Raw genomic sequence first — 21,116 nt, forward strand, 5'->3', positions numbered from 1 at the left:
CGTAGCAACGTTGTGGCAATGTCGTGAATCAATAGTTGTGTGTTGGTAACCAGTTGGTAATTTTAATCTTAATTAATATTATATGGGAGGACTTGCAGTACCAATCTAATTTCTGTCCTCATTTGCCCAAAACTATTGTAGAGTCTTTTTCAAAATATACAAAAAATATATTTGCTAAAATATTTGTCTTAATACATTTTCTACAAATAAATTTTTTGGGCATTTTTGAAAATATATTTTAAATATACTTTAAAAGCATTTAAAAATATATTTTGCCCTCCATATATTTCAATACAAGAAAATACACACATGTAAGATTTGAAGAAAATCTTTATATGATGTCTAAAATGTGAAAATGTATGTAACATATTTGAATAAAAATCAAACAACGAACATACTTTAAATTTCTAAAAATTAACTTTTTTTCAAGCCATCTCAGTTCCCCCATCTTAGAATTCACTGCAAACCCCAAAGCTCCTCTGGACACATTGGGAAACTTCTTCACTGCCACTGTAAGAGACAAAAATCACAGCTATATTTTAAAGGGATGGTTCACCCAAAAATGAAAATTCTGTCATTAATTACTCGTCCTCGTATTATTCCAAACCCATACAATTTTGTTCATCTTCGAAACACAAATTAAGATATTTTAATGAAATTTGAGAGATTTCTGTCCCTCCATTGACAGTCCACACCAATTTAACTACCAATTTAACGCTTCAAAAAGTTAATTCATAAAACAACAACAAAAAAAAAAAAAATCTTCATTTGTGTTTTTGAAGATGAACTAAAGTCTTACAGGTTTGGAACAACATGAGGGTAAATTATGAAATTGTTTTAATTTTTTGGTTGAATTAATCCTTTAACTGAATTTTTCTAGTAAATTTTCCTTTCACCAACTCTGTATCCAAAATCAAATACTTATCTACTATACAGTATTCGGAAAAAGTATGCCAACATGGTAGTATGTCCGAATTCATAGTATTTAAAACAATAAAAACAAAAAAAAACAAAAAAAGTCAAAATGTAATTAATATAGTAAATTCAAATACAAATGTAGTACCTACTCAAACAGTATGACGCACAGCAACTATTGACTTACCATATATTGCTGCCATGGTGTCCTTGTCAAGGGCATTCCTTCTCTCTGCACCACAGTCAGTTTTACTCATTCCTCCTACAAAAGACAATACACGATACATGAACATTTGAATAGGGTACAGAGGGCATGCACCATTGTCTTCAAACTAGTTTTAAATTTCCAAATATTTTTGTACACCTTAACAGTGGAACTAAAGAAAAATAACTATAGGTATGCTGGATTTGAAAGATATTTTTATAGGTATGTTTTGGACAGTAAAGAAAATAATGAAGGAGAGGTCTCTCTAAGTCGTCCTCAGACGAGCCTTCCATCGTTGCCTCCAGGCATCCCGATTCTCCATGCATCCGGCCAGTTCGTTGGTGCTCTGGGCACCTGTATCCCTCTTGAGTATGTCCACGTATGTTAGCGTGGGACGTCCTCTTGACCGATGGCCATGTGTTGGTTCCCATAGCACCAGCTTGCTGGCTGGCAGCTCGCGATGCCTTCGGCAATGTCCTGCAAGTCTCATTCTCCTCACAGCAATCTTATTGCTCACTCTTGATGCTCCCTCATACAGGATTTTGTTGGTTACATGCACACTCTTACTGATATTAAACACTGCACGCAGCATCCTGGTGTAGCACCCGTCCAGGGACTTCTCTAGGGTTGGATTCAGGGTCTAGCATTCACTGAGGTAGAATTAGCCTTTTTTTTAAACTACTCTGTAGTTTTTACCCAGCAACGCTGCAATGACATAATTTGTGTGCGAACCTTCGGCAACAAGCAGCTGCGTAGAGCAGGCTTAAGCATTGATGCAAACTTCACAATTATTTTGCTAGATTTAGCAACTTTTAAACTATGACCTGGCCTTCGAAACTGTTTACCTTTCAAATTGCTGTGGATCAGAATCTCCAGTGGGAAGGAGGCCATTACATGTACCATTGAAGTGGCTGTTTGGGTCTGCACGGCAGAAGTCCATCGATGCTTTAGAATGGTTATACCTGTGCCATGTGCTAACTCCACCTGTGGTTGTGATCACATAAAAAGAGATTTACAATATAGATTATTTTCAAATAAATTATTTAAAACTCAACTTAAGTTTTTATTCAACCATTTCATCCATCACAGAAATGCATAACAAATCTGTATGTACAGACCTAAATCCTCAGCAAAAAGTACTTACATAATTAGCATCACTGCAACACTAATAAAAGTAAAAATGACAAAAAAATAATAAAATTAAATGTTATTACAGACGGACAGTTTACAGACAGAAGAGCTTACCTACAAACATTTACACACTTTATTAAGAATTAACAAAGCAATGACACTGATGTAACTGCACAATGTATTTTTGCAAGGTGAAAAAAAAATACTTACTTTGGCAGAACCAGACAGAGAAGACTTGGATGGAGCCTTTGGCACCTGTGAAGCAGAATATTGATAGATTAAAAACAATACACATAACACTGAGCATCATAAAATCTTTGTAGATGTATCAGAATATCAGAACTTTGCCCAATTATCTAAACATTACTGCTTTTAAGTCATGTGACTTATATTTTGATGGACGTATGATGTGAATACACCCATAAAATGCAAGTGAATAGGAGTTCTGAAAAAGACAGAAAAAGCTTAATTGTAACCATAAGACTCCAGTAGTTTAATAAATGTGTTCTGAAGCAAATGTTTTCATGATTTTGGGTGAGAACAGACCAAAACAAATATACCTCTACTATAAATCTTGACATCAGCAAACAACTTAATGATCATGATTAATTAAATAACTTCCTGGTTCAACCTAGTGCTCTGTGCATGAGGACTGTATGTCTACAGTGCATCCGGAAAGTATTCACAGCGCTTCATTTTTCCACATTTTATGTTATGTTACAACCTTATTACAAAATGGATTAAATTCATTATTTTCCTAACAAATCTGCAAACAATACCCCATAATGACAACATGAAAGAAGGTTGTTTGAAATCTTTGCAAATGTAAAAAAAAAAAAAATCACATGTACGTAAGTATTCACAGCCTTTGCCATGACACTCAAAAGCTCAGGTGCATCCGGTTTCCACTGATCATTCTTGAGATGTTTCTACAACTTGATTGGAGTACACCTGTGGTAAATATCAGTTGATTGGACATGATTTGGAAAGACACACACCTCTCTATATAAGGTCCCACAGTTAACAGTGCATGTCAGAGCACAAACCAAGCCATGAAGTGCAAGGAATTGTCTGTAGACATCCGAGACAGGATTGTATCGAGGCACAGCTGTGGGGAAGGGTACAGAAACATTTCTGCAGCATTGAAGGTCCCAATGAGCACAGTGGCCTCCATCATCTGTAAATGGAAGAAGTTTGGAACCACCAGGACTCTTCCTAGAGATGGCTGCCCCGCCAAACTGAGCATTCAGGGGAGAAGGGCCTTAGTCAGGGAGGTGACCAAGAACCCGATGGTCACTCTGACAGAGCTCCAGCGTTTCTCTGTTGAGAGAGGAGAACCTTCCAGAAGAACAACCATCTCTGCAGCACTCCACTAATCAGGCCTGTATGGTAGAGTGGCCAGACAGAAGCCAATCCTCTGAAAAAGGCACATGACAGCCCACCTGGAGTTTGCCAAAAGGCACCTGAAAGACTCTCAGACCATGACAAACAAAATTCTCTGGTCTGAAGAAACAAAGATTGAACACTTTGGCCTGAATGTCAAGGGTCATGTCTGGAGGAAACCAGGCACCGCTCATCACCTGGCCTATACCATCCCTACAGTGAAGCATGGTGGTGGCAGCATCATGCTGTGGGGATGTTTTTCAGTGACAGGAACTGGTGAATGCCGCAATGTACAGATACATCCTTGATGCAGAGTGCTCTGGGGCGAAGGTTAATCTTCCAACAGGACAACGGCCCTAATCACACAGCCAATATAACAAAGGCGTGGCTACAGGACAACTCTGTGAATGTCCTTGAGTGGCCCAGCCAGAGCCCAGACTTGATCCCGATTGAACATCTCTGGAGAGATCTGAAAATGGCTGTGTACCGCCGCTCCCCATCCAACCTGATGGAGCTTGAGAGGTCCTGCAAAGAAAAATGGGAGAAACTGCCCAAAAATAGGTGTGCCAAGCTTGTAGCATCATACTCAAAAAGACTTGAGGCTGTAATTGGTGCCAAAGGTGCTTCAACAAAGTATTGAGCAAAGGCTGTGAATACTTATGTACATGTGATTTTGTCATTTTTAATTTTTAGTAGATTTAAATCTTATTTCAGGGACATCTGCATTTGATTTCATGGGATGAAATAAATAGGCAGAAATATTACTACTGAGTAACCCAAAAACTCTAAAGGTCTTAAGTTTAAAAAGGCAAGGAAATGTGGAACATTGTCATTAGTCTGTGCTTTATATTATGTAAACAATTCTAACCTCCCTAAGTGGTCTGTAGACAGAAGGAGAGATGGGATTTCTGTGAAAGTAAAATTAAATGTGAATATATTTTGAAGAAAATAAAAAAATAAATAAAACAGTTGAAAGACCAAACTGTGGTTAGTGTAAGCACACACACACACACACACACACACACACACACACACACACACACACACACACATATATATATACACACAATTGTATTAGTACAGTACTTACGTTCAAGCATTTCATTTTTCAGCCTCTCATTCTCTTTATTTAGATTCGTGTTCTCTTCTCTCAGCTGATTTATCACACGCTGTAGAATTTTTCTTTCATTCCATACCTTTAGATCATTTGGTAGGTCTGTGAGGTGTACCTTAAACATACATCATTGACTGTAAACAAGTACAATTATATGTAATTATAATTATGTAAATATATATATATATATGTACACACACACACACACACACACACACACACACACACACACACACACACACACACACACACGTTCTGACCAACACTAACCTTTTTCTTAGCTGGTTCCTCTCTCATCTCTGCGGCCTCTATGAGATTCATTGAAGGTTTACTCTTTCTCTTCAGTGTCTGACTTGGGTAGCTGTTCTTCAATTTCCTTAAGATTCATTTGTAAAGTTCTTTCCCTTTCTGAGGAGGTAGAATAACGCTACATAGGCCTACTACCTATTAACTGATGTTATCTAAAAAAATAAAATAACAAACTGAATAGTTTACTGACGTTTGGTTATAAATCTACAAGCGGTATACAGAATAATAGATGATAATATAAGAGTATTATATTGGAAATAGCATATTAAAAATTGGCACCTGCTATCTTGATGATGGAGGCCTCATAGGCCGGCCACCCACCCCCCTTTCAGCTCTTTGACACCTTGGCGCAACTCCACCAAGTAAACGTAATTTTCGCCCATTCCCGCTGTGTATTCATCCTCATAAAATGTTCTAATATGTTCAGTGGGCAGAATTGGGAATTTTTCATCCTCCACCCATTTAATGAACGCGAACATAATCGCCTTGTGTCTTCCAGCGTGTGGTCACGGTCGGACTTCGCGCCTCAGGCAACGGTTATTTAAAAAAAAAAAAAAAAAGTTAAACGACGTAATCAAGCTGCTTTTTTAAATGAACGGAAATTTTGATATTTTGTTTTCCTTTGCATTACATTACTTTTTTTTTTTTTTGGATTCTATAAGCATTTTATTTTTTAAATCTAATTATGTCTCTAACATCACAAGACAATGCGCATGCGCAGACTGTGCTGCGTGTGCGCATTAAGGTACGGATCCTGCAATCATTAAAGTGTATCCCTTAATGAATTAATGTCAAAAATGTAAGTGTACATAGTAATTTTGTGCATCGTGGTTCCTTTTCAAAATGTCATATCATACAGTATACTTACTACCTTGTTATCATTAAATGTCCTACTGTATCCCTGACAGTTAATGTCAAAGTCAACTTTGTTCCCCCACACAAAGTTAATGTGTGGCGGAATGGAAAAAATATCAGTGGGCACTCTTACGTGTGAAGATCCTATACATTACCTAAATTTAGGTCAGACAATAGGGGGTTATGTTGGCCATTTTTTTACAAGTTACTACAAAGCATTATGCACCTGTGGCAAATTAATATGTGGATCATATCAAGTGATAAATATATTGCAACCTTTAGGAAGCCTGTTTGATACAGAAATTGTGTATCCTGGTCTAAATAAAGTGCCTTCATAAAGTTTAATATATATGTGTATGTTGTCTTTATCCAGAGGACCTCCACATAGCATAGGAATTTGACATGTCAGGATCCCAAATTGTGGTTTGTATTCTGTTGCAGAGGATTTAAAAATGTAATGTCCAAATAATGAATCGTCTGAGACTGTAAAGCAAACGGATACAAAACAAAGAATGCGTGAAATACATTACTATTAACATTTTATTTCATATGACCCCTTTTTGTAAAATGTAACTGTCTTCCAGATGTACACTTGGTGTTATGCAACTGCTACAGCAACAAAAACAAACAAACAAATGCAATTTGTCTTGAGTTATTACGTGAAAGGTGGTAAAATTACGGGCCTGGGACATTGCAGTCTCATTGCCACTAAGTCATACAATTGCACACAAAATTACGAATATATTATGGGCCTGCGACGTTGTAGTTACGTTACCAGTTAGTAAGTCATGAAATTACCAAAAAGTACAGAAAGATTATGTAACTGGTACGTCGTGTGTTAGCTGGCTTAGCTGGTCTTAGCTGGTCTTAGTTGGTCAGGCTGGTCTCAGCTGGCCAGGCTGGTCTTAGCTGGTTTTAGCTGGTCAGGCTGGTCTTAGCTGGTCAGTGTTGCTCTTAGCTGGTCTTAGTTAGCTGGGAGACCAGCTTGACCAGCTAAGCCAGGCTGGGAGACCAGCTAAAACCAGCTAAGCCAGGCTGGGAGACCAGCTTGACCAGCTAAGCCAGGCTGGGAGACCAGCTAAAACCAGCTAAACCAGGCTGGGAGACCAGCTGACCACCAACTTGTCCAGGCTGGGAGACCAGCTAAAACCAGCTAAGCCAGGCTGGGAGACCAACTAAAACCAGCTACTTCCATCTTAAACCAGCTAAGACCAGCCAACCAGCTTAGACTGGTTTTAGCTGGATTTTTCAGCAGGGAAAGTTACCATATTGTTTAAGAAAAGACAGAGAAAAGTGAAGACTTAAGAATTGAATAATTGTTTGATATATTCTGTACTTAATGATGGTTTCTAGAGGAAGAGTCATCCAGAAAACCTGATGTGATGCTTGCACAAAATTGTATTGTTTTAGGTGGATGGTAAAACTTAGAAAAGGAGTGTCGAATAAAGATGGTTAAGTTGATTTCAGCTCCTTTGTGTTTGTATTTGTTTGCTCACAGAAAACAAAGCAACATTCACATACATAAAATTTACCTCTGCCATGCCTTTTTGTTATTTTATTAAGACATTTCTCATGGTACATTGACACACACACAACATGTTGTGATTCCATGTTTTATGGGGACTTTCCATAGACATAATGGTTTTTATACTGTACAGACTTTATATTCTATCCCCTAAACCTAACCCTACCCCTAAACCTAACCCTCACAGAAAACATTCTGCATTTTTACATTTTCAAAAAACATAATTTAGTATGATTTATAAGCTGTTTTCCTCATGGGGACCGACAAAATGTCCCCACAAGGTCAAAGATTTCGGGTTTTACTATCCTTATGGGGACATTTGGTCCCCACAAAGTGATAAATACACGCTCTCACACACACACACACACACACACACACACACACACACACACACACACACACACACACACACACACACACACACACACACACACACACACACACACACACACACACACACACACACCGTTGTGCTTCCCTGATTCCTTAATCACTGCATTGACACCAACAGGTCAACGAGCAACATGGTGACAAAAACACTACCATCAAAATCTCAGACAGGGTCCGTACTCACCACTCACATCGAGGTAACAAGCTCAGTTCCTTTTGGTCCTCTTCCCTTCATGTCATTCGGCAGCTGGGTTCACGTTGGCATGCTAGTTGTCTCCGTAAGGTGTCATCTCCAGCAGAACTATTGCAGGACACTGATCCTGCCATAACTGTCACAGGTTAACCTGGTGACTCTATAAACTTGGACTACATACACCCATTTCACGGATACTGTGCATTGCCGGCAATATTTACATCTGTGTACACATCAGGAACGTGTTATGGATCTTTTGCTTTGTTTAGTCCAAAGTTTGTCACTGCTGTGTTTTGTTAAAGTTTGCAAATCTTTATAGTTTTTCTTAAAGTTTGTCATTATTTTCCTAAGTGAACAGAATGCCAGAACACGCAATAATTTATATGATCATTACCTTTATTTTCCCACATATTTTCCACAAACCTTATTGCAGTTAAACTTCCCGGTTCACACACTGCACAACCAAACCTATAATCCAGGTAATCCAACTGTTTTTTAAAGCAACAGCCACATCACTTCCTGTGGAAGATACCATTTTGGGTGTGATGTCAGAGGAGGGGGGATTTGGAAACAGTTGTGTTTGTCATATACTTTGTTGTTAAACTCTTTTTCTGTTAATGGTTGTTGTTTTAGCTGTTTGGAAGGTTTAAGTGTTGTGTTGGGTGTTTATATTATTTAAATTGTTTGTTACAAACGTTTTAGTTTTGTACCTCTGGTTGGTATGCCCTATAGGCGGGGCTTCAACCTATAAATAAGCTTGCTGGCTTAAAGGATAGCAGTTTTTGATTGTGAACTTGTATAGTAAGCAGTGTTGCGAACGTTGGGCCATTTGGTTTAGCCAAAATTAGCACATTGTTGCTGTTTTCTTTTTTGTTCTGTACAGTTTTTATTTATTTTTGTTTCTCCTGCACTGTAAATATTTTAGCACTCTCCCAATAAAACACCATTTTGGATTTTGCATCAACTTTTTTGTACAGCACGTCATTACCTTTTTTTCCACTCCAACTGGTTGGCCTTCCCACATATGGTGTCAGAAGTGGGATCCTCCCACCAGTGAGTGACGTGCCTGCATAAGGTAATGCCCTGCTGACATGCCACCCAAAACGAGGGGTCAGCCTGAAGAGGGCACAGATGCAGTAATGGACCAAGTTGCTGTTGGAGGTGTTGCCAAGGAGAGATTGCTGCCTGTGGAAATCCCAGCCACTGGGGGAGATGCTGCCATCACAGCGCTGGCACAAATGTTTCAGTCATTCATGCAGTATCAAAAGGACCGGGATGAAAGGCAGGAGAGAGAGACTTCTCGCTGCGAACAAAATTACAAGGTCCTCAGCCACCAGGTCACCCAAATGCAGCTAGACATGGAGCGGACAAGACATTGAGCTTTGGAAGGAGCTGCAAAGCGGGTGATAGACCATGAACCTCGAATAGCCAAGCTGGAGGACAGTGATGATATTGAACACTACCTTACAACTTTTGAAAGACTTGCAGAGGTGTATCAGTGGTCAAGGGGCGACTGGGCCATTCGTCTTATTCCCTTGCTAACTGGCAAGGCCCGAAGTGCTTTTGTGGCTATGAATCCCTCACAAACCAGAGACTATGACCAAGTGAAAGCTGCAATTCTAAAAAAAATATGAAATCGGTGCAGAGACATACCGGTTAAGATTCCGGTCCCTTAGTACCCCTGCCGATGAGACCCCTACGGAACTCTATATCCGACTGAAGGACTTGTTCTCCAAATGGGTACACTTTGAGCAAAGTAGTAAGAGGGACATTATGGAGTCACTTGTGTTGGAGCAGTTCCTGCGAGTGTTATACCCTGAGGTGAGGACTTGGGTAAAGGAAAGAGATCCTGACACCACTGCAGAAGCTGCAACATTGGTTGAGGCCTACATTGCTGCACGAAAGGGACCTGGAACCACTGGATATGCTGGCATCCTCCACTCTTCGAAGGGTAAGTCTGATGGGTTTGGGGTGGGTTCAAACTCTCAAAGTGGTCCTAAAATCTTTAAGCTCATTCATTCTAAACCCCTATTAGCCACAATGCCCCAGACAACAGTTAAGGAAGAGATTGTTGTATGTTATAACTGTGGTGAGCCAGGTCATACTAGGCCCTTTTGCCCACTCAAAAAGTCTAAGACAACTGGTCTTTGTTATATGCCGCGGCCAGAACAGTTAAGAACACAGACCGATCGGGAGCCAGTCATCACTGTACTGTTAAATGGTAAACCCCTTCCAGCATTGGTGGACACAGGTTGTTCCCATACTCTGGTACAGGCCCAATATATACCCAGAGATTCCTGGAGTGAAGGAGATGCGGTAACAGTTTGTTGTGTGCATGGGGATAGCACTGAGTTACCTACTGCTGAGGTTTATATTGAGGTCTGTAATCAGTCATATCTGATGAATGTGGGTGTTGCTACCAAGCTGCCCTATCCTGTACTGTTAGGTACTGACTTCCCTGTACTAGCGGAATTGGTGCAAGAGACTGTATGGTGTGGTGTTGTCACGAGAGCCCAAGCAAAGCAGCTTACTCAGGTTCCACAGCCCCAAGAAATAACATCAGACACACTGCGAGAAATGCCCTTCAGCTCGGAGACTAGTTTAGGTGAGTCACGGCCTACAGAGCAGGAAAGGCTGCAGAAACGCAGGGAGTGGGTTGAGGGGTTGTTGGAAACTTCAGAGGAAGCTGAAGAAGGGGCAGAAGAACCCGAACTCACTGAAGAAGACTTGGTTGTCCCAGGTAATCTAGCTCAACTTCAGCGTGAGGACTCAACCTTGACTGAATGTTTAAACCAGGCTGAGGAGACTGAGGGTGTTGTGTCTTTGCTCGGTGAGACTTTTGTGGTACAAAATAGCATTTTGTACCGACAGAGTAAGGAAGACGGACTGCAGCTGGTAGTACCTAAGGCATACAGGAAGGAGGTATTAGAACTTGGGCATTCTATTCCCTGGTCAGGTCACTTGGCTTTTATGAAGACATTAATGCGAATTGCAAAAAGATTTTACTGGCCAAAGATGTACAGTGAGGTTAAGGAGTTCTGTAAATCTTGTCCAGAATGCCAGCTCACTACTGGCCGTACTCCTGCCTACGCACCCCTTATACCACTTCCTGTAGTTGACACTCCTTTTAAGCGAATAAGAGTTGACGTAGTTGGGCCTGTGGAAAAGAGTCAGAGAGGGAACAGATTTATCTTGGTTATTTGCGATTACGCTACCAGGTACCCTGAGGCATATCCATTACGAGAGGTCATAGCTAAGCAAATAGCCACTGTACTCCTACGATTTTTCTCTCAGGTTGGCATACCTCAGGAAGTGCTTACAGATCAGGGTTCAAACTTCATGAGCCACACCCTACAAAAAGTATATCAATTGCTGGGCATAAAGAGAGTACTGAACCACCCCTTACCATCCTCAGACTGATGGTCTTGTTGAACGTTTCAACCAGACCTTGAAAACCATGCTGAAGAAATATGTTTCTGACACTGGCAAGGACTGGGACAAGTGGCTTCCATTCCTCCTGTTTGCATATAGGTAGGTGCCTCATGCATCTACAGGGTTCTCGCCATTTGAACTGCTGTATGCTCACCATGTCAGAGGGCCTCTGGATGTATTGAGGGAGAGTTGGGAGGCCACTGATAAACCAGATAAGAAAAACATTCTCTCTTACATACTGAAGATGAGGGAGCATCTGCAGAAGACAACAGCCCTTGCACGAGAAAATCTCCTGCAGTCTCAAAAACGACAAAAAGAATGGTACGACCGAACAGCCAGATCCCGTACATTTGAGCCAGGTGAGAAGGTCTTGTTGTTGTTACCAACGAGTGAGCATAAACTGCTGGCTAAGTGGCAGGGCCCCTACCAAATAAAGCAGAAAGTGGGTCCTGTGACATATGAGATAGAGATCCTATCCAGGACCCAGCCCTTGCAAATCTTTCATGTTAACATGTTGAAGAAGTGGTATGCTGGTTCTACACAACCAGAATCTACGTCTGAGGAAGTACCGGGAACCACAAATGCTTTGTTCATGAGATCCGTGGAGGGAGAGGAGGAAATAGAGGAACAATACCTGCCTGGTCGTCAGGGGAACAGTCAGCTGAACTTTGAGCACCTGGAAGATGGTCAAAAGCTGGAACATTTACAATGCATCCCAGCCCAACTCTTTATGGAGACACCTGGCAGAACAAACGTTATCCACCATCACATTACTCTCAAAGATTCCAAACCCATTCGTCAGCCAATATACCGGGTCCCAGAAAGACTTCTACCAGTTATGAAGAAGGAGTTGGAGACCATGCAGAGCCTTGGTGTTATTGAACCTTCAACCAGTGAATGGAGCAATCCCATTGTCCTAGTGTCTAAGAAGGATGGCAGTCTTAGATTCTGTCTGGATTTCCGTAAGCTCAATAGTGTGAGCAAATTTGACCTGTATCCCATGCCAAGAGTGGATGAGGTAGTGGAGAGTCTTGGAAGAGCGAAGTATCTCACCACACTTGACCTCTGCAAGGGATATTGGCAGGTTCCATTAAGTTCAGAGAGCAAGGAGGTGACCGCATTTAAAACACCCTTTGGACATTTTCAGTTCCGTGTCCTTCCCTTTGGGCTTCACGGAGCTCCGGCTACTTTCCAAAGGATGATGGACCAGATCCTCCGGGAACTGAGAAGTTTGCTGCTGCATACTTAGATGACATAATCATCTATAGCCAAACTTGGCAGGAGCATATGGGTCATCTGAAGGACGTGCTACTGAGAATTAAGAATGCTGGTCTAACCATCCGTGCAGACAAATGTACCCTAGCCAGGACTGAGACACAATATCTAGGGTATGTGCTGGGTCATGGAGTAATACGTCCACAGGTGGGGAAAGTGGAGGCCATCAAGAATGCAGAACGACCAGTGACCAAGAAACAGGTCCGTTCTTTCCTTGGACTTGTGGGGTGGTACAGGCGTTTTATCCCAAACTTCTCTGAACGAGCTGTTACCCTAACTGATTTAACTAAAAAAGACAAGCCAAATAAAGTTAACTGGACTCAGGACTGTGTGAGGGCTTTCCAGGACCTAAAGGATTCCTTATGCACAGAGCCTGTTTTACAGACTCCCGACTTTGAAAAGACTTTCACTGTGCAGACCGATGCTTCTGAGCATGGTATTGGGGCTGTACTGCTTCAAGAAGGTCAAGGTCAGCTCCAACCAATTGCCTACATCAGCAGGAAGCTCCTTCCCCGTGAATCCAGGTATTCCACAGTAGAGAAGGAGTGTCTGGCAATTAAATGGGCATTGGAGGCTTTACGATACTACCTGGTGGGACGCAAATTCACACTTGAGACTGATCACAGAGCATTGGCCTGGTTGGGCCGTATGAGAGACACCAATGCTCGTATCACGAGATGGTTTTTTGCCATCCAGCCATTTGACTTTGAAATTTTGTACAAAGCTGGATCTCAAAATTGTACAGCAGATTATCTCTCTAGGACACCTCAGGTGTCTGAGGAAGGGGGGAGAAATGTCACAGGTTAACCTGGTGACTCTATAAACTTGGACTTACAAACATACACCCATTTCACGGATACTGTGCATTGCCGGCAATATTTACATCTGTGTACACATCAGGAACGTGTTATGGATCTTTTGCTTTGTTTAGTCCAAAGTTTGTCACTGCTGTGTTTTGTTAAAGTTTGCAAATCTTTATAGTTTTTCTTAAAGTTTGTCATTATTTTCCTAAATGAACAGAATGCCAGAACACGCAATAATTTATATGATCATTACCTTTATTTTCCCACATATTTTCCACAAACCTTATTGCAGTTAAACTTCCCGGTTCACACTCTGCACAACCAAACCCATAATCCAGGTTAAACTGTTTTTTAAAGCAACAGCCACATCACTTCCTGTGGAAGATACCATTTTGGGTGTGATGTCGGAGGAGGGGGGATTTGGAAACAGTTGTGTTTGTCATATACTTTGTTGTTAAACTCTTTTTCTGTTAATGGTTGTTGTTTTAGCTGTTTGGAAGGTTTAAGTGTTGTGTTGGGTGTTTATATTATTTAAATTGATTGTTACAAACGTTTTAGTTTTGTACCTCTGGTTGGTATGCCCTATAGGCGGGGCTTCAGCCTATAAATAAGCTTGCTGGCTTAAAGGATAGCAGTTTTTGATTGTGAACTTGTATAGTAAGCAGTGTTGCGAACGTTGGGCCATTTGGTTTAGCCAAAATTAACACATTATTGCTGTTTTCTTTTCGTTTTGTACAGTTTTTATTTATTTTTGTTTCTCCTGCACTGTAAATATTTTAGCACTCTCCAATAAAACACCATTTTGGATTTTGCATCAACTTTTTTGTACAGCACGTCATTTCTTTTTTCCACTCCAACTGGTTGGCCTTCCCACAATAACCCAGGACAGTTTGCCACCCCAGCCTGTCACTGAACCAATACCCGAGCCCATGTCAAGGGGTGGGAGGACAATCAACCAGGAGCTGGGGCAGCAATCACTGCAGGTTTTTCCCTACCCTGTGTGGGTGCGGTTGCGCCCAGGGTATCTTAAAGACTATGAGGTTTCTTCCCACACCTAATTCAGTACTTTTTGGAGGGCAACATGTTGCAACTGTTTATTTTGTTTTCATGCATATTATCTCAGTGTTAATGTTTTAATTTGTGACAAAGTCTGCTGTATTTTGTGCACTGCATTGTTGTGAAGAATGTAGGCAGCTGCCGGGGTCTGTGTTGCTGTTGTGAGAGTAAAAAGCAACCACTCTTCTGAACCTGCTCTATGTGTATTTTTGTAAAAGTTGGTTGACCTATCTTCAGTTAACAAATTTCAAAGCACTGCCCCTTTGGCCAAAGTGAAAAATGTTTTTGATTTGTTGGTTTTAGCTGTATAACTAACAAATGTATAAATGTATAACTGAACCCAAGTCTCTCTCACTGCTAAAGAAATGTACTTCCAGTCATGACAAAGGAGAAAGACATTTGACACTTTACACATTTGAACTGATACAAACATTTCTAATTGGAAAAGGCACTTGTCAGTAACTCAGCATGATGGGGCCAGAAGCAGCATTTGACACATTTATATTATTTCTCTTTGTTGTGTATATGGCTGGTAACAGCTATACTATCACCAAGGGATAATATAGCATTAAACTGTGTAAAGGCTGATCCGTTCTTCTGTAGCCTATTTCAACTCGGTTTACAGACAAAATCCCAGAATGTGAAAATAAGCCAAACTAGCGACACCAAATAAAATAGTAAAAATTATGACTGTTTTCAAATAGCTTTCCTAAACACCCTCCCCATCTGCCAATGATCAGACAGATAGTTCCGCTCCAAACAGAGCAATCTTTTGAAAGCACCACAAAGGCTTAATTATAGATGGACGTGCATGACGAGCTGAGCAAGCCAAGCTTCCTCGCTCCTCCACTCTCACTAACCTCGGCGGTAGAGCGGTCGCAGACCACTCCCCCCTGCACGCCATGGCCCCCTCCTGCAAGTCCACAGGGCCAAGGCACTCCAAAATTTGCACTTGGGTAGTCCTGTTCTTGACGTGCCGCAGGAACTGCACTCGAACAGGCGATGGGCACCCTCGTGGTCCGGAAACGCATGGACTGGACCTGGTCGCAGTAGAGGAGGTAGACAAAGCAGGCTTTCTCAAACTCTCCCATATCCCAGCTCCGTCCATTCGGCGACACCACCTGACGACTCCACCCAGCAGTGCTCAGTGGTGAAGAAACAGACGGAGGCTACTTACACATCCTGCCCTGCCGCAAACACCTGCCGCCAGGGACCATGCCCTGTCTGCTCGCCGAGGCCATCCTCCTGCGGCTTTCAAGAAAGAAAGAAAAGCGGTGCTCCGCCTCAACAAACATGGGCTCAGCTCTCAGCCCCGGCGTTGAGCTCCCCGCGGAAGATGGATGCCCCCTCATCTCACGGACCCCCTCGAGGACCCAGAAGGCTCCCAGGCGCTCCTGAGATGACCGACCCAGAGACAGAGACGTTAGCTCCGGAGCTGGTAAGACCACTCCGTTCCCCGGTGGGGGGCCGGGAGGAGAATCTTTTGTTGAATTAATTTCATTTGCCGCTCCCCCTAACGGGGGCTGCGGTACTCACATTCTCAATAATAGAGCTATTTCCTTTTTGTCTCTGGGTCACCTGGCCCGCAAATGCCGTTCTCACGGCACTTGTCCGCCAGGCCTCAACAGTCCCGGCATGCTGGACGCGGCCACAGTCCGCCTTCAGCCCCACGACTGTCCCCCGGCCGGCCGGTTCTGACGAGTCTAGAGGACGCCTACAACCAGACCTCCTCCTCCAGTCAAGAACCCGCCCCCTGCCAGGCGCGGAGCAAGGTAAGTGCTTCGAGTTTGTTCTCAGCACCAAAGCCTCGGGACACACCCTTGCCTCCTGACGCCACACTACCTGCTTCGCCCCGCTGCGAAGCCCCCACCGGGTACGTCCAAAATACTCATCCCCTTGGTACCCCCAGCACGAAGTTTGGAGGCGTGGCTTTCACTGGCCAACCCATCACGCTGGCTGTACCGGACCATTCGTCGGTAAGTCGCAGAGGCAGCCCTTGCCCTGCTCGGAGAAGCCGGCATCCGCATACTCAACTACCTCGATGACTGCCTCATACTGGCCCACTCCCGAGAGTTACTATGCGCTCACAGAGACCAGGTGCTCAAACACCTCAGCCGCTTGGGGCTTCAGGTCAACCGAGAAAAGAGCAAGCTCACTCCGGTTCAGAGCATCTCCTTTCTCGGCATGGAGTTAGACTCAGTCTCAATGTCTGCACGTCTCACCAACGAGCGTGCACAGTCGGTGCTGAAATGCCTCGCAAAGTTCAAGCCAGGCACAACGGTCCCTCTAAAACTCTTCCAGAGGCTCCTGGGGCATATAGCATCCTCCGCCGCAGTCACGCTGCTGGGGTTGATGCATATGAGACCGCTTCAGCACTGGCTTCAGACTCGAGTCCCGAGACGAGCATGGCGCCACGGCACGCACCGTGTGATAATCACCCCTGCATGCCGCCAAACACTCAAACCCTGGACAGACCTCTGCTTTCCTGCAGCAGGTGTCCCGACGCGTTCTGGTCACTACCGATGCCTCCAAATCGGGTTGGGGCGCCGTTGCAATGGGCACGCAGCTGCGGGCCTTTGGAGAGGGGCCCCGCTGCACTGGCATATCAATTGCCTAGAGTTGTTGACTGTTTTCTTTGCCCTGCAACAGTTTCTCCCATTGAATCGAGACAAACATGTCCTAATCAGGTCAGACAGCACCACTGCGGTAGCGTACATAAATCGCCAAGGCGGCGTACGCTCCCGCCACATGTCACGACTCGCCCGTCGTCTCCTCCTTTGGAGCCAGCAGCGACGTGCCACTCACATCCCCGGCAAACTCAATGTGGTAGCGGACGCGCTGTCACGACAACGCTTGCCCAGTGGAGAGTGGAGGCTTCACCCCCAGTCGGTTCAGCTGATTTGGGAACGATTCGGCAAGGCCCAGGTACACTTGCTTGCCTCCCGAGAGACCTCCCACTGCCCGCTCTGGTATGGCCGGACAGAGGCTCCCCTCGGGGCAGACGCGCTGGCACACAGCTGGCCCACGGGGCTGCGCAAGTACGCATTTCCCCCAGTGAGCCTTCTTGCACAGGTGCTGTGTAAGGTCAGGGAGGACGAGGAGCAAGTCACACTAGTGGCTCCATACTGGCCCAACCGGGCCTGTTTCTCGGACCTCGTACTCCTCGCTACAGCCCCTCCCTGGCGAGGGTAAGGACCTTCTTTCTCAGGGGCAGGGCATGCTCTGGCATCTGCATCCAGACCTCTGGAAACTCCACGTCTGGTCCCTGGACGGGACGCGGAAGATCTAGCTGGCCTACCACCTACTGTCGTAGACATGATCAACCAAGCCAGAGCCCCTTCCACCAGGCAGCTCTACGCCCTGAAGTGGCGCTTGTTTGCAAATTGGTGTTCTTCCTGGGCTGAAGACCCACAGAGGTGCGCAGTTAGGTCAGTGCTCCTATTCCTGCAGGAGAGGTTGGAGGGGAGGCTGTCCCCGTCCACCTTGAAGGTGTATGTTGCTGCTATCGCGGCCCACCACGACGCAGTAGATGGCAAGTCCCTTGGTAAGCACTACTTAATCATCAGGTTCCTAAGAGGCGCCCGGAGGTTAAATCCCTCCCGGCCAAGCCTGTTCCCCTCCTGGGACCTCTCAGTAGTCCTCGCGGGCCTCCAGAGACCTCCCTTTGAGCCGCTAGAATCAGTTGTACTCAAGGCCCTTTCTCTTAAGACTGCCCTGCTGATCGCGCTTGCCTCCATCAAGAGGGTCGGGGACCTGCAAGCGTTCTCTGTCAGCAACACTTGCCTGGAGTTCGATCCGGCAGACACTCATGTGATCCTAAGACCGCGACCGGGCTACGTGCCCAAGGTTCCTACCACGCCCTTCAGAGACCAGGTAGTGAACCTGCAAGTGCTGCCCCGGGAGGAGGCAGACCCAGCCCTGTCGTTGCTGTGTCCGGTACATGCTTTGCGTACCTATCTGGACCGCACGCAGAGCTTTAGACACTCTGAGCAGCTCTTTGTATGCTTTGGGGGACAGCAGAAAGGAAACGCTGTCTCCAAACAGAGGCTTTCCCACTGGGTAGTAGATGCCATTTCACTGGCTTATCACACTCAGGCCGTGCCCCCCCCCCCTTTGCGGGTCCGAGCTCACTCGACAAGGAGTGTTGCGTCCTCGTGGGCACTGGCCAGGGGTACCTCCCTGGCAGACATTTGTAGAGCAGCGGGTTGGGCGACACCCAACACCTTTACGAGATACTATAATCTCAGGGTTGAGTCAGTTTCATCCCGTGTTTTCTCAGGTCCGAACCAGTAGAACTCGGTAACACACTGATGGGTTGACCGGGTGAATCGCTTGCATATACGCCCTTTCCCTCGCTTGAGGTAAAACTGTGCATCTTTTTTCCCAGGAGATTTCACTCAACTCGAATCCCTGGTCGATTCCTCCCTAGCCCTCATGGGTCCGCAGTTCGGCGGAGGAACTTGCCGACCCAATCCACTGCGGGTACTCAAATCTACCCTGTACTGGAATAGGTGCTCCACAGGGTGAGGAATCCTACGCGGACTCCTCCTGTGTGTATTTTCCGCGATACGGTCCCCTTACGAGTGGACCCGCGTTTTCCTTGGGTAAGTTCCGGATGCCCTTCGGTCGCCGTGTGTAGCAACTCCCCCCTCGCTGAGGCTGGATCTACCACCGCGCCACTTCCACGTGTCGCCTAAAAACACATGTGATGTATTCACCACCTTACCTCCCCAGCTGGGTAGGGGTGGTCTCCGCAGGGTCTTTTCCCCCTGATAGAATAGGAAATTGGGTAAGACCCCCTTCCCTCAGTGCGTGTAAGGGCCCGGCTGTCTATTGCTCTATGCGAGAAACAAAGAGAGAAAAGAGGCCCAGCCAGGCTTGGCCCGTTCCCAGGTTGGAAAGTGTCGCCTTGTTCCCCTGTCAGGGTAACCGAAAGGATTCCGACGACTTTTGTGGGGCATTGGGGAAGGGTACTTGTAGTCTGATACAGCTGGTCGTCTGGCACGTAAAAAACACCTGCCAGCTCCTGTGTCAGACCACGCACACGGCCCAGCGCATGGCGTAATTTAAATTGGACCCCTAGTGTCGCTTCTCCGACACAACGTGGAGAGAGCGACAGAAGGGGAACGTCTAGGTTACGAATGTAACCTCCGTTCCCCGATGGAGGGAACGAGACGTTGTGTCCTTCCCGGCCACGTCGCTGAGCCGAGCCGCTGTAGTGGCCGGACCATTTCCGGCTCCTCAGAAAAATCCTGAATGAACTCTAGTATTTGCCTCGCCTTTGTACCCGTATGTCCGGGGGCGGGGTATGCAAATACTAGCTGCCAACTTCTCATTGGCCTTTTTTCATAGATCAGAGGTATATTCGGTGGCTCAAGAGAGACCCCTAGTGTCGCTTCTCCGACACAACGTCTCGTTCCCTCCATCGGGGAACGGAGGTTACATTCGTAACCTAGACGCTCTTACTCTACAATGAGATTAAAAAACTGCATGTCAAAAAATAAATAAATGCAAACAACTAATGCAAACAAACCAGTTATGAACTCGAAGGAAAATATCAAATGAATTAAAAGGACAGTATGGTATAGAGAACACACATGCTTAAACATCGCTCTATTTTTTTCCCTTAATTGCTTTTCCAAACATAAGGGCGCCCATTTGTTCCTGGGCAGTGTGCCAGTCATCCAGCGACCTGCTGCTTGCCTCTGAAATTACATTCCTCTGGCACTGACTGTGCCCTGCCTGACGCCAACCCTCCACAAGAACTCACAAGTAAATATTTCCAGCTGTCAATGTTGTTGTGCTCTCTAGTGAGGTAATTCATTGTATTGTCACACATTTAAAATGTTTCAAAAGTCTGCACAACAGGCTCTAGACTGTTTTTTACATTTGATTGTATTATTGAGGTATTTTAAATTAATACAAGTTTTGTACATTTTAATTATTTTGCTTGTGGTCAGATAATGAAAGATATAAAGTTCAGAGTTCAGTTGTTTCCCAATAAGGCTTTGGTTAAAGAAGTAAAATTCAGTACTGGCATGGAATATCTTTGTACATTGTTGTAAAATACCAAACTGCAGATCTTTAAACTATAAATGCTTGAGGTGCCTCTTTGCATTCATCATCACAAGAGCACAGTGTGCTTTTAATGTCCTGGACAGAAGAGCAAGGAAACGTGAAATCCCAAATGTTTATGGTGAAACTGAAAGGATGCTCCTTAACTGTATTGCAGATCTACCGTAAAAACATTGTAAGAATATTTATTACCAAATATTTCATGTGTATGTACATGTGTCTGTTTCAGTAAAGCTATTAGTTCCTAATTCATTTGTGTTTAGAATAGATTTGTTTATTGTTGATCAATTAAACCATCAATTAAACCACAGATACCTCCATAACAAAGTAATGACATCTAGTGGTAGAAATGAACAGTTTGATTTTACAGCTGATTTGTGTAATGTTTTAGATGTAAAAATAATTTTATGTATCCTTGCTTAATATGCAGAGGCAACTATAAATCAGCTTAACTA

At 44.3% G+C, this 21,116-nt stretch overlaps 1 long non-coding RNA gene across 1 annotated transcript; it reads right to left on the bottom strand.

Moving 5' to 3' along the window:
• Positions 1 to 428: 428 nt before the first annotated feature.
• LOC127617334 (uncharacterized) lies at positions 429 to 2,831 on the bottom strand. Its single transcript, XR_007967306.1, has 3 exons — positions 1,966 to 2,831; positions 1,103 to 1,177; positions 429 to 510 (listed from the first exon to the last, which is right to left on the bottom strand). It is a non-coding gene; the product is annotated as an uncharacterized LOC127617334 (long non-coding RNA).
• Positions 2,832 to 21,116: the final 18,285 nt, after the last annotated feature.

This window comes from Xyrauchen texanus, chromosome 23 (genome assembly GCF_025860055.1).
Source record: "Xyrauchen texanus isolate HMW12.3.18 chromosome 23, RBS_HiC_50CHRs, whole genome shotgun sequence".
Lineage (NCBI taxonomy): Eukaryota > Metazoa > Chordata > Actinopteri > Cypriniformes > Catostomidae > Xyrauchen > Xyrauchen texanus.